The sequence below is a fragment of the Haemaphysalis longicornis genome, unplaced genomic scaffold (genome assembly GCF_048455015.1).
Source record: "Haemaphysalis longicornis isolate Haplotype H1 unplaced genomic scaffold, Haemaphysalis longicornis Haplotype H1 scaffold_8, whole genome shotgun sequence".
Taxonomy (NCBI): domain Eukaryota; kingdom Metazoa; phylum Arthropoda; class Arachnida; order Ixodida; family Ixodidae; genus Haemaphysalis; species Haemaphysalis longicornis.
In genome coordinates, this window is record NW_027526445.1 from 195,765,790 (window position 1) to 195,780,623 (window position 14,834).

The window sequence follows — 14,834 nt, forward strand, 5'->3', positions numbered from 1 at the left end:
GCTAGAGAACATATACGCGACGAAAATCGGTTGTCTGTCCCTTTAAGTGGAAGAATAAAACGCATAGGCACGCATAATGCGAGTGAATTAGATACAGCCGTACAGCAAATGCCCATGGCGCGTCGAGGTAGCGCGTGATTGTTACAGGAAGGGCTTCCAAGAAAGGCCAAGGCTATTAAACTACCTGAAACCGCTGCTTTTGAGGGAGGAAAGAACCGCCCCGCTTAGATGGCCTGCTGCATGGTTCTGGGTCTGCCTTGTTGCCATTTGATTTCGTAATTATGTAAAATATTTAAAGGGGCCCTGAAAGACATTTTGAGCCCACTAAATGAACTAGCGCAATCGTTAGATTGAGTCGTCAACGTCGGCTGTGCCAAGTATTACTCTTTTACGCGCAGCGGAAAGCTCACACTTTTGTTGCAAAGTGTCGCCCTTTTCTCACCCTTCCCTGCGTGTTTTCGGGCGCCGCCATCTTCACATGTATACGTCATCGATTCCCAGATGTTCGTCATGAGCTAGACATCCTGCTATTGGGCGCCTTTTTCACGCACTTCCGGCAAAGAGATGAGTCGTCTGCTCAGCGTCGGCTCGCCGGCTGATCTGCCAGCGGAGTGCCGGAGTGCTTTGACATTTTACGACAAACGAAACAAGTGTAAACAAACGCTTAACCGTTTGTATTGAATGCAACATGGCCATAACACGACATGGACTTTATCGTACGTGAGTACGTACCATAAAGAAAGCCCGTGGCACTTCTTTCGTGCAATCGCAGAGAACGCCCTGAGCCGAATGCCCGGGTTTGACGCGTACATTTTATTCAACTTCAAAACAATCTACAGATGCGTTTCGAACGAACGCAACGTCACAACATGCGTTGCAAGTCTGAACCGCGATTGACAGACGATGGGTTGCCTCCTCCTGCCCGTCGTAAATTCGGCACTCAACTCACACCCGGTTTGCGGGGACAAACAGCAAGTCACTGAACTCTGGCGCGCAAGCGAGAAGGCTTTTAGCCAGGCACACTACACATACCCCATGCGAGGTTGAGTCGTACGTCGTTCGATAAAGATAATCCAGACCATGGGAAGCACTATCCACCCGCAGAACTACAACGTCGCATTTCATCGCGAAACGAACGCGTCCACAACACACAGGAGGCGATGCACACACACACAGCTTCGGTCACTGCATTGGCTTAGCTGCAAGCTTCGTTCGGACAGTCAGCGATGCTACGACGGTACAGAAATCTTTCCTCCATTATAGTGCCTGAAATATACTGGCTAGTGTTGCTAGTGTGCCGAGGGCACGCTCCATGCGGGCGCCGAGAGCGATGTACGCGGCCGGCTGCCGCTTGGGGCGCTGCCGTGCGGGAGTGTGCGCGTTCGTCCGGCCCGAGCAGATCGCGCGGTTGCCTCCGCGCTGCGTAACAAATGGCAGCGGCAGAACTTTACAATCCCGCTTGCGACGAAAGCGAGCGAAAGCGACGGGAATTCTGTCGCGCGACGAAAATTTGTCCCGACCATTCGACAAAAACGGTCGTCGCGCAACAAAGCGACGGAATTCCCGTCGCTTTCGCTCGCTTTCGTCGCAAGTGCGAACGGGCCTTTATGCGCAATCTCCGTCCCACATAAAACAAGCTCTTGCTTGACGCCTTAGCATATGGTTGATATGTGACTACGTTACACTCTGCTTGCGAGTGTATTTAAATGACGTCACTAGGCTTGAAACGTAAGCGCTTGGCGTGCAGCTTTGTAAACGCAAGCAGCCTCACGTACGCACGCTATTTTGCTGCTAATAGAGAGTTTTAGTACAGCGTTTGTTGCCTTTGCATACGCTAAACGCTAAATTTTTGCGTCCCGCTACGTAAACATCGCGAGGGGAGTTTTAGTAGAACGTCTCATCAGTTTTGCGTTGCGACATGCTAATGCATACGGCGCCATCTGTCAAATGTTTTCCGAAATGACTCGCCGGCTGATCTGCTAGCGGAGTGCCGGAGTGCCTGGACACTTTACGACTATCCAAACAAGTACAAACAACGCTTTCCCATCAGTGTTGAATGCAAACAACGCTGCAAACATGGGTTTGAATGTTTGAATGCAAACAACGCTGCAAACATGGGTACAGCTTGTCAGAACACGGGTGCTCGCTGCTCGAAAGGCGGCGTTGGTTTGCTCTGCGCCTTCCCGTTCATCGCCACTGATAAAGCGATCCGATCTGGCGCGTTTTGTGCACGGGTTCTGTGTCGGTTTAAAATGTCTTTTTTCACATGCCGGAGGTAGTAGGAATTACAAGCGCCGCAAAATAAGACCCGGCACCAGCGGGGCCACATCCGAGACCGCGCTTTTTGGATAAACAGTGCGCGGTGCACCAAAGCGAACGAGCGCACGATTCTTCCCGCGCAGCTGCGAGTTCGCCGCCGATACCAATTGCAGCTACGTACCCCGCGAAAGGGCAAGGCCAGGCCGCACACATGCGGCCAGGTCTTTCGTTCGCTTTTCCAGCCTTTAGAGGAGTGTCCATGGTGTAAACAAAGATGAAAAAACTCCCACCTCCCCTCGCGGGAACCCCTGTGTAGATGCGACGCATAGGCGGAGCGGCGAAGGGAACGCGTTTTATAGCGCGCATAACGTTGAGGGGACTGCGTAAGCTGGTCCCAGTCGATGACGACGTTGGCGTACTTGTAAAGCGGCGTGGACTCTGTAGTTCATATCACAAGCTAGCTGCAGCACTGTGGAGGCTACATTGTTGTCCCCCTCAGAGCGCCTAACTCACGGCGACGGAAGCGACAAAAGGCGCCGGGGCCGTGCGGTGCCACTTGCCGAGAGGGGAGAAGGGAGTGTCCTTTCAGGACCCCCTTCAAGGCGGATTAGGCGCCCTCAGTGGGCGCACTATTGATAACAATGTAGCCTCCACAGTGCTGCAGCTAGCTTGTGATATGAACTATAGGTGTTCGAGCCAAGCGTGGATGTTGCTTCGCCGGAGAACGGCACACCGGTTATATGCGCAGCGCGCCCGAAGGAGAGGAAACCGCGGAAGAGAGAGTACTGCACATGCGCCGGCCCCAGCGCGTCTGCCGCGGCTATGACGCAACGTGCCGCAGCTATGACGCAACACAATCCAACACAATCCACTTTAATCCAATCCAATCCAAATCCAATCCAACCGAATCCAAGCCAAGCCAATCCAATCAAATCAAATCAAATCCAATGCCCCTCGCGAGAGAGTGTTCGTTATCAGAGAGGAGAGGGGGTGAGCGGCGGAGAGCGGCGGAGAGCGCAGCTCGCGCGGCGACGAGAATGGCAGAGGGGTGGACAACGCCGACAACAACGACGACGACGACGCCGGAGGGACAAGGCGAGTGAATCAGATGCTCTGCATCTAAAAGCCGAAAGAGCTGGCCCGTAGCAGACGGCAGTCTGTGGGAGCGCAATAGAGGAATTACGTCACCGCTGAGGAGCGGAGCATCATGGGAGGGGAGGCCAACAGCGGAGAAACAGTTGAAAGGAGGAGGAAATAGGGCGTGACGATAATGCGCGGTTTTTAGATGCAGAGCATCTGATTCACTCGCCTTGTCCCACCTGCGTCGTCGTCGTCGTTGTCGTCGGCGTTGTCCACCCCTCCCCCATTCTCCTCGCCGCGCCAGCTGCGCTCTCTGCCGCTCACCCCCTCTCCTCTCCGATAGCGAACACTCTCTCACGAGGGGCATTGGATTGGATTGGCTTGGATTGGATTGACTTGGCTTGGATTGGATTTGGATTGGATTAAAGTGGATTGTGTTGGATTGTGTTGCGTCATAGCCACGGCACGTTGCGTCATAGCCGCGGCAGACGCGCTGGGGCAGGCGCATGTGCAGTACTTCCGCGGTTTCCTCTCCTTCGGGCGCGCTGCGCATATAACCGGTGTGCCGTTCTCCGGCGAAGCAACATCCACGCTTGGCTCAAACACCTAGTCCACGCCGCTTTACAAGTACGCCAACGTCGTCATCGACTGGGACCGGCTTACGCAGTCCCCTCAACGTTATGCGCGCTATAAAACGCGTCCCTTCGGCGCTCCGCCTATGCGTCGCATCTACACAGGGGTTCCCGCGAGGGGAGGTGGGAGTTTTTTTGGTTTGCGATTTCTCAGCTAATACTCATCACTTTAACAAAATTCTTGCAGGAGGAGATTGCTAATACACTGCTTTATTTGGTTACATGTACATCCATGCATCGGCGGAAGGCATTTCAGGACCCCTTTAAAACTATAAGTTAGAAAACTAAAATTGTTATTTTATTTTTCCACCGGGGCATTTCCCGACAAAGTCGGGTAACTTCCCAAGCACTAGATCTCCTGGGCAGGGGGTGCTTGTACCAATTTTTACTGGTTGGTGCCCAGCGGTACCGAAGTACCTCCCACATTCTCGTACCCCATGGTACAAACCGACGTGGTGGAACGGTTTCCAGTACACTGGATCCCCCGTACGGGGGGCGCCTGTCCCCATTTTTTATTCTGGTGGGTGACCAGCGGCTCCAGAGGAACCTACCACGTCTGCCGCAGTGGTAGTGCGTGTCCAAGCTTACGCAAATTTATTGAATGAAGGAGAAGCGAAGGCAAGGAGTGTAAGGTTAAAGTCTGTCTTTATTGCTTGGTGCCGTCAAGCAAAGCGTCAAGTCAAGCGAAAGCCAAGCAAAGACGCCCTGACTGAATTCCGAACGCGCGCTCCGCCGCTTATATACACACCGCCATAGGTCGGCGTACTCACTCGTGAGTACACTCATTTGTACTCAAACTCACGAGTGAGTACGATGATGAGTGAGTACAGACCCAGAAAAAAAAGTGAGTACGATGACGAGTGAGTACAGGGGTAAGTCCACTACTCGTGAGTACAGTACTCATGAGTACACTACTCATGAGTATGAGTACTCATGAGTACAGCATTCATGAGTATGAGTACTCATGAGTATGAGTACTCATGAGTACACAGTACTCGTGAGTACGCAGTACTCGTGAGTACACAGTACTCGTGAGTACACAGTACTCGTGAGTACACAGTACTCATGAGTACTGTGTACTCATGAGTACAATACTCATGATTACTGGTTTTGCGAGTGCTTACACTCTTGAGTATGTGCACTCGTGAGTACAGTAGTGCAAACAATTTTTATCACGAGCTCGAGTTTGGACGCGCGTGTACGAGTCGCAAAATTTAGCGGTGCCGCTGTGCAGCTTAACTGTCAAGGATGGCAAAATTAGACAATGAAAACTTCACCTCCCCTCTTTACCGGTCCCTGTTTGGCGCTGTAGGCGTTTCTCAGCGGTCGCTTGCAAAGGGGTCACGGTGAAGAGGGAAAAACGAGTGTGTGAGGAGTTGCTCTTCTCCTATGGCACTTGTTGACTACCGCAGTTATTTTTGTTGACGCGGCCTGTGAACGCGTGGCGGCTTCATTGCGCTTGCTCCCTTCCAGTCGTTTTAGGGGAGAGGCGGTGGAGGCGGCTAACAATGCACGCACTAGGCGTACTGAAGTCCCTCTTTTTCGATCTTCAGAAGTTTCCGTAGACGCATGTCACGCTGTGTAGTCGTTTGGTGAGCCAAACCGCTCATTTCAACAGTCGCAGTTAATTTACGTTACTCGCGTCAAACCGACTGCGTGATTTGTAACGTTTGTCTCACCGAAATTGTCCGCACCATTCCGCTGTGAGCATTCAAGCGAAAATTTGGCTGATGTACGTGCGCCCATATGGTTTTATTAGGTTCCCGTTTTGAAACATTTTGCTCAGGTTCGCTAGTAATATGGTCTCGTGTAGTGCCATTTACAAGTGAGCATATAGCCCCACCGTACGGGCTGGCGGTGGTATTTGCGCCAGCAATGGACATAAAATATCCGAGTACACCTAAGCACGTTTGTGAGTTGTGAATCGGACATCATAATATCCAGTTGAACGCGTGCGACGCCTTGTTTAGCCTCGAATATTTTGTCGAAGAGCTCTGGCATCTTGCTGCTTAGGAGCGTTTTGCTTTCGAACGGCTTTACTTTCGAGTGGCAACCCGATTCGCCGCTTCTCATTTATGCCACCGTGTAATGAGGGTGCTGACGATGACGATGAATTTCTGTGGTTGTTATTCCCCTACCTTCACTACTGTTTACAGGCGGGGCGACCACCCCTCGCTAGCAACTACTGCCGAGTTTAAGCTCGCACTGTGGGAGGCCTCGTGAAGGAATCGTTTTGAAATGATGAACGCCAACGCCAGACCCCGGGATTGTCGCTTAAGCTCGCGTCTTGGAACGTCTCGTAAAACATGTGGATTGCACATAACGACGCCACCGCACTTTTTGATCGATCGCTGTCAGCTTCATCCGCACTGCTCGAGATAAGAGCTGCAGATTTCCACTGTGCAACCAACCCACTAACACGGCAATACAGTGACGTCAGTGAAAGCTATCACGCCTCCGAAAAACGCGTCTGCAAACTTTGTTCTCGAGTACACGAAGCACGGCAGCGCAGTTCGACACTAACGGCAAGCAGCGGCAGCAACTGGGTGCCCTGCGGCCCTCGACTGCGAGCGATCCCCTTCTCACGCCCCCCCCCCCCCCGAACTGTTGGGACACACTGTTGGGACTGGGCCATTCCTGCTCAGTCACCACTGTTGCGACGTTGCCCTGCTCAGTCCGCCATCGACGCGGCGCGGCGCAGAGCAGAGCGATGAAGTTGTCGAGACGACGGTGATTTTAAGCTGCATTTATATACAATATATACAAAGGTAGCAAGAGCGTTACATCACTCGCACAAAGGCGATAGCACTTCTGAACTCAGTGCCTTCAATGAAATACCGCCGCACAGCCGCTGCTTCAGGGCTGGTTTTATACCCCCGGGGTTCCGCCGCAGCCGCTTGCAGTTCGAATCTTTCCAATCAGGACTATCACTGGCCGCAGTTTGAATCCGGCGAATGCAGGCGAAGTGATTGCGTCAGCCGAGCCACGACAAGAAAGGGAAGGCGACTCAGCGGCGCCGTCTCCAGGGTCTACTCGCTGCATGTCTTTTTCGGAATGGTCGTCCCAGGCATGATTTGGTGCGGCCGGCTCGATGGGAAAAGGAGAGTAGACTTGGAGGCGCTGTGTGCCGCCAAGTCGTGGCACGTCTGCCGCGGGCTGTTTGACCCAGCCGCGAATCGGGCCCACCGTCGGTGCGTCGCCAGGTGCAGCAAATTTGTGTCGGGCGCTCTGGTTAACCGCACACACACACACACAAATTAGTGATTAAGGTCAGACCCGTGGGAGTTTTGACCGTGCTGTTAGCGGAAATAGACACAACGACGCGTAGCGCCCCTGTCCTGTCCCTTTCTCGCTGCGGAACCTCCCTCTTTGGCTTTTCGCGCGGTAGCCGGTTTTCGTCTTTCTGTTCATCTGTTACTTTGCGGGCTGGCGGCGGTTGCGAGGGGTACGGTTGCGCAATGCTCGCAGAATGCGGAACAGTGGCGGCAGCGTCTTTTTCCAGCTGGTTTTAAAGACGATATCCTTTCTTTGGCCACTTGAGCGCGACAATGTTGGCCTGTCAGTCTGCCTGTCTGTGCATGTCATAAAGATAATTTATTATTGCAACTTATTATCACGCCCCGCTGTATACATGGGAGCTACTGGGGTCACCGTTAAGTAGCTTTATGTACATAATGTGCCCTCTCTACAACTGGCCAACTGCCCCGCGATTCAGCCGCTCGGCCAAAAGTTAAAGGAATCCTTAATCGAGGGCTTCATACTGGCAAAATATTCCTTCGCTACTAAAGCTGGTACCATGCTTCCTATTTATGAGCTTTGTTCAACAAAAATAAAACAGGGATATTTGAACCCAGACATAAATATGAAAGTGAAAGTCTCAGGCTACAACCCCGCGCGCTTCGAAGACACATGGAGTCTCGGGAGTTCTTATTTACAGACATGAATTATACACGGAACCGTAGCCATACAAGCTTGGCTAACAGCTGTGCGCTTTCTGACGCTACCGGCGTCGACAGTGCATTAATTATATGTACAGTGGAGCACACAACGATTAAAACGTTGCTGCGCTTTCGAGCTATTACGGGAACTTTACGTCATGAAAGTAAGAAAAAAGGGCCCATCTCCCCGCGAGGGGGACTCGAGTAAATGCTTCGCATAGGGGGTGGGTGTATTGCGTTAACGTTTAGTGTTTGGGGAGTTGGTGGTAGTGAATGCGTTGTATCAGCAGCTTCTTGACGTAGTTTGAATGAGTCAAGGATATAAGGCGCGTTCGTAGCCTTCCATTCAGTGTCGGCTTTGTGGCGCAATGGGTAGAGCACCATGTACCTTGCGTTCCGCCCGCAGGGTCGTGGGATCGAAACCAGGCGCCGGTAAGTATCATTTTTTTATATAGTGTAGGGGGAGGGGTGCGGACCTGTTGTTGGGAGCGAGGAGGGTAGCGTGATGCGGGAGAGGAGGAGTGGGGGAGAGGGCGCACCTGGAACGGCTGTTGCGGACGCCGAGGCACGCCAACGCCGACAACGCCGGGTGACATCGTGAGTTAAAGAAATGCTCTGCATTTAAAAAAAAACACCAGAGCGCGGCGTCAGAAATGCATCAGAAGGGCGATTTTTTTTCCCTCTTCGCTGAGCCGCCTCGCTGGCGCGCCCGCACCGGGAGCGCGAACGTGAAAGTAAAAAGAAAGGGTGTGCAACCGGCGGCACAAGGCGGCGGAAAATCCGCTTTTTTGTTTGTTTGTTTTGCTGACCCCGGTTAACCCACGCCATCGACCAATGAGAGGCATTCTATAGCCTGTTGCCCTCAGCTCCTTTCCTGGCACCGTGATAGCATCCCTGGAGAGAAAGAAAGAAGCGGCGCGCCACCCTGACGACGGACCGAGTCCGCGGTCCAATCGGTCACGTGATGAGACGTCACGGTCCGCCGCTGTCCGATCCAAAGCAGAGCGCATCCACACGGTGGGCCGGCTGAGCGGACCGCGAATGGCCGACCGTCTGAACTCACAAGCTAGAAGGTTGAACACAGGCGCCGTTTGGCCGCGACAACATGTTGTAACGCAGAAGCCTGCACGAAATATTTTATCCCCACAATAACGGCCACCCGCATGCAAGCCGGGCGGGCGTGCTCACGCAGCCGCCGCGGTCGTTTGCACGAAGGCGACACGACGAGTGGCGACGGCGGGGCGATCCGCGCTGCATACGGCTCGTCACCGCTCGCTGGAACCGAACTCTTCCCTAAATTGAGGTCCACATGCGTGAAACAAAGTGATAATCATAGCTAACATCGCGCTAGTAAGAGTCATAGGACTCGCAAGAAAAAGCGTGAATGAAGTATGCGTCGCGATTGTAAGCCTAGCCCGTCGCTTATCCAACCGCGGGTGATTTACAGGCTCCTTCGAGCGCTTCGAAACAGCCGCGCTGTTCTCTATTGGCGCACCTGGACGCGGCTCCGCCCACGCGACGCGGCCGCTGTCAGACCACGCTGATTGATGTCGTGGTCCGCCGTCGAGACTGCGGACCGAAAAGCCTGGGCGAATATTTGGACCGCGAAGGCCGCGGACCTGCACGGTCCAACGGCCGTCCGCGCGAACTGGTGACGTCCTATCACGTGATGAGCGGACCGCGGTACAAATAATCGTTTTGGTCCGCCGTGTGGATCGGCGAGCACGCAAGCCTTAGCCAAGAGGTAAACACATAAGGGAGGGAGTACTTGTGGCGGTTGCGCCGTGAAACTTGCAACTTCGTGCTGCGTAGCGCGAGGTATTGCAGTGTCGCCCGTTCCTCTTTCGCCCGTTCCTCTTTCGTGCTGTCCCGGCGCCGGTCCACGCAACTAACGACATCGCATCCGGATTGGTGGATATGGCCCCGACAAGCGAGCAAGACGCACGGCGCCCGAAATGCACCATACGTGGCGAACGACCGTGCACCAATTATAGGGGAGTTTCCTAGATAAAACGAGACGCACAGCGCACGAAACGCACCAGAGGTGACGAACGACATCCAACTTGAACCAGTGGAGCTGACCACAGCGAACGAAATGCACAGCGCACAGAACGCCGCCAAGCCAGCACACCCGGAGGAAACTGCTATTCGCGACATCCTCCGCTCCCGCTGCTGCTATCCGGACTTGGCCAGCGAATGTTACAACCGCAGAAATCACCTGGCCACAAGCAACAAAAGACCCAGCGCACGCGCTTCAACCCTACCGGAACGTACGAGCTCTCCGACACCCGCTGCTCCCGCCCGAGTCCAGCGGACGAACGACATGACACTCGTGCAAGTAGGTCCGTCAACGAGCAACGACACGGCCAGCGCATGCGGCATGTCCGAGCCAGAATTAACAAGATCACCGGCACCCGCGCTCCGATCGAGACTCACACGAAAAACACCATTTCGTACAAGACGACGCAACCGCGAGCAAGCGGACTCGCGATAAACGGATCCTGCTTGTATGGGAGAGATAGCGATTATAGCATTCTCGAAACAACGGGCAAAAGACGAGGTCTTGACCGACGACACGGACACGGCAAGAACGGCAACGAATGAACCCGATCCAGACGAAGCATGGAATGCCCTGACGATGAAGTCACGCTTGCGACGCCGAGGAATGTGGGACCGAACGGACGGCACGAACTACGCCCGCTTCCCCGCCACAACGGTTTCACTTCCGAAACAACCACGGCGACTGCGAGCACGGAGCTGCAACGACTTTGACCGATCAGCCATGCCACCCTACGAAAACGCCACGCTACCGCACACTAAACGAAAAGCCAATCGGCTCCCACACCATACGCAACGCACACGGCAATTCAAGCAACGTCCTCAACGCGCCGCACTATGCCATCCCTACACAGCGCAGCTCGCCACCGGACAAACCGGGCGTCTACGCCCCCACATGCATCAAGCACGCGACGAGCTATACGAACACAATCGCCGACGGAAGTGGCGCGACTAACGCAACGCCGTAAACACTGTCAAGTTCAGGTCTGACGAAGTGAATCCCACGGCACACACACAATAAAATAAAGCAGATTTAAAATTCACCGAAGCTCAATGAGACGAACACCCTCTTAACGAAGTTTCTAGTATCCGGAACAACAAAAAACAAACGCCAGCATCGAGCATCTGTGAATAAGCGGACAGTGATCTGGATACGAACGGACGTCAATGTACGGAAACGCTTCATTGTGCATGGGGGAAGGCACAATTCAGATTTGGAGCACGATTAGGAGAGTATCAGCGCGCCCGGAAACGAAAACGTACGACAAAAGCTGCCACCCGAAGACACGCAGAAAACCGCAGTTTACGGCCACGGCCGCACCGACAAGCCCCGAGCTCCCCTGAGCCCGACCCTGTGTTTTTCTAATTTATTAAACATTTTATTTTTTTATTTAGTCTTTCATTCGAGATACGACCTAGCTAACAGTGCAGATAAGTTGATTATTCGTGAATAATACAAATTGAGTACTCATGAGTACAGATTGAGTACTCATGAGTGCAGAATGAGTAGTACTCATGATTGCAGAATGAGTAGTACTCATGATTGCAGAATGAGTAGAACTCATGAGTACAGAAGATTGAGTACTCATGAGTACAGAGTGAGTACTCATGAGTACAGATTGAGTACGAATACTCGTGAGGACAAATGAGTTTGAGTACAAGTGAGTATGATTACAAATGAGTATTTGATGAGTGAGTACGAGTGATTTTGTGAAAAGACGAGCTTTTTGAGTCTGAGTTTGATTGAGTACAGCGTGAATGAAAAAAATTGTGACTGAATTTGAGTGAGTTCTTTCTGTTTTGCCGACCTATGCACACCGCCCGCGTTCGAGGGAGAGGAGTACGGGGGAGAGACGCGCATGCGCCCACTTCCGTACACAAGCGCGCGAACTTTCCACGCACCCACCACGCCGTTATCACGTGTACACGCTCTGCCGCCGTTACTGTTGAGCGCGACCGCAGAGCACGGGTAGCTACGACGCATGCGCGCACAGACGCGCTCCCCCCGCACCGCCGCAGCTGTTGTTGAGAGCGACGGAGCGCACGGGGTACACGCGCTCCTCCCGCACCACCGCACCTGTTGTTGAGAGCGAGGAGGGTACGGGGGAGAGACGCGCACCTGCGCCTCGATGCGACGCGCATGCGCAGTGAGCGTGTGGGCGGCGCCGACAACACCGACGAGTGACATCGCGAGCCTAAGAAATGCTCCGCATTTAAAAAAAAGCCGCCCGCATCTTCCCACGGGGGGAACTCGAGTAAATGCGTCGCATCCACTCGAGTCAAGCAAAGCGTCACGTCAAGCGAAAGCCAAGCAAAGACGCCCTTGACTGAATTCCGAACGCGCGCTCCGCCGCTTATATAACGTTGAGGGGACTGCGTAAGCCGGTCTCAGTCGATGACGACGTTGGCGTACTTGTAAAGCGGCGTGGACTCTAGGTGTTTCAGCCAAGCGCGGATGTTGCTTCGCCTGAGAACGGCACACCGGTTATATGCGCAGCGCGCCCGAAGGAGAGGAAACCGCGGAAGAGAGAGTACTGCCCATGCGCCGGCCCCAGCGCGTCTGCCGCGGCTATGACGCAACGTGCCGCGGCTATGACGCAACACAATCCACTTTAATCCAATCCAAATCCAAGCCAATCCAATCGAATCCAATCCAATGCCCCTCGCGAGAGAGTGTTCGAATCCAATCCAATGCCCCTCGCGAGAGAGTTCGCTATCGCCTCGACTCGACGCGCATGCCCAGTGAGCGTGTGGACGGCGCCGACGCCGGACATCGTGCGACTAACAAATGCTTTGCATTTAAAAGCGCAGCGAGGCAGCCGCTGTGCAAGGCGATAAGGACGTAACGTTGCGCAGGCTTGCGGTTGGAGCCAGGGCCGGAATCCCACATGGCGCACACACGCCTCAAACAACGTCCTCGATTGTGCAAAAAAAGTGACGTCACAGAAAGTCACGTGACTAGTTTAGTTTGACGTCACTTTTGCGGGGCAGGAGCCACCGCGAGGGGGCTAGATCTCGTGCCCCGCGCGGGGCACGAGACTTACCCAAAGGGGTAACATTGTTTTTCTGTTCATCTTGCATGAAGCTTCTAAATAATCCCTGACATATACATCCTCTTGGAGCTTTAATTTTACAATACTAAAACAAAATCGATTAATCTTCTGCAGTAATATTGGTTCATTTTTGCAGCCAGAGGAAACTTTATAGCCTGTTGTGAGCCATGCCAAGGACGAGTGGAACGTGCCTGTCCGGTACACGAGTCATGACGGAACACTCGGTCAAGCGCTGCTTCCCTAAACAGTGGCGCCAGATTTCCCTCTAGTGTATATTAGTATGAAACTCTATGCTGCTAAACCCAAATATCGCATTAGGGAGTATCGTAATCTCCAGCCAGTTTTTTAAACGAAATATAAGCCGTCTTGTATTAAAATATGAAGGCCCTAGGACCTTTTTAATTTTGTTCGATTTTTTTCTAGGCAGCGTCTTCTGCCACGCGCGTGGCACCAGCCACGCCCCCCTGGCAACGGCTGCTGCCACGCGTGACGTCATAATGACGTCATAACATTAATAATTGTCAATATTTTGTGTAGTGTAGTCCAAAATACACATTTTTTTTATTTGTTTTACAAAATAACGCACCATTGAACTGCTAAAACTTTTCTAAACAAACAATTTTTGTTCTTGCGGGAGCAGCCGGCGATGCTGCTGCTGCTGCCAGCTGCCGTATCGCGTACATGGAGTCGCGTATCCGAAAGCGTGACGAAGCTCCGATTTTCTCGGGCCGACAACGTAGATAAACCGAAGTTCATATTGTTAGAAGCACTATCTGAAAACGTGAGAAAGTTGCTTGCGATTATGTATTGCGTGGGGACCCAGCCAGCCTTTCCAGACCGCAGCAAAATAGCCGCTCTCGAGTAATGTTGACCCGTGACCGCTTGGTTATGCTTGGTGTACGGCGATGGTACCTGCGTACAGTTTCAGCGTACGTGAGACGACGTCGCACAGCCGACTGGCCCCGTTCGAACAAGCTACGTTCCACACAAGAAAAGTCACCGTCCGAGCGTAATTCTGTGAACCTTCCGACGCATGTCGGCGCGGCGGCATCTGCTATCAACAGTTTGCACCACGGCAAGTTTGCACCACGACCTGAAATCGCGGTGTGTGTTCTCGAAATGAAGACAACTTGGCAGCGCCAAAAGATAATCGGAATGTACAGTGCCGAGGATGAAGGGTAGTGGCGGCAACAGTTTTTTACTAGGCACATGTGCGCATTACAATTACAGACAATTGCGCCAAAAATAGGAAAGGTAATCTTTGGTGTCCCCACACATGTACCACGTATGTACCACTACAGTAGATCTCCTCTTCTGAAATATTCGCAAGGAAAACTTCCGAAAGTCGGGAAGTTCTTATTTTCTAGTGGGCGAAATTGTAGCTTAAAATTTGTTTTACACCCACGATACGTTTTATGAGCAGAAAAGTCTTGTGAGCATGCGCCACAAGCATCATAATTGCGTGATATTCAGCGCTTAAAAAGATTTCCTAGTAGAAACCAAAGATTTCCTAGTAGAATACATGATTCTACGACAGTTTAGGACCTGTGACCTTCAAAAGGTAGACTAGCTAGACACTTCATCGCATAGCCACTGCACTGGTATAACTTTCACGTCTCACTGTACCGTGGTGTACGCTATGTTGGCCAGACTTGACTGAGTCCCTCATGCAAAGGAAGTTAATTCAGGACACCCAGACAATAGGGTCAGAGAAGAGGCTGTACAGACGGTAATAGGAAGGGTGTACGCTTGGCCGGCCATCATGTCTAATACACCTACATGCACTCCAGCATATGAAAACCTATGGGTTCTGC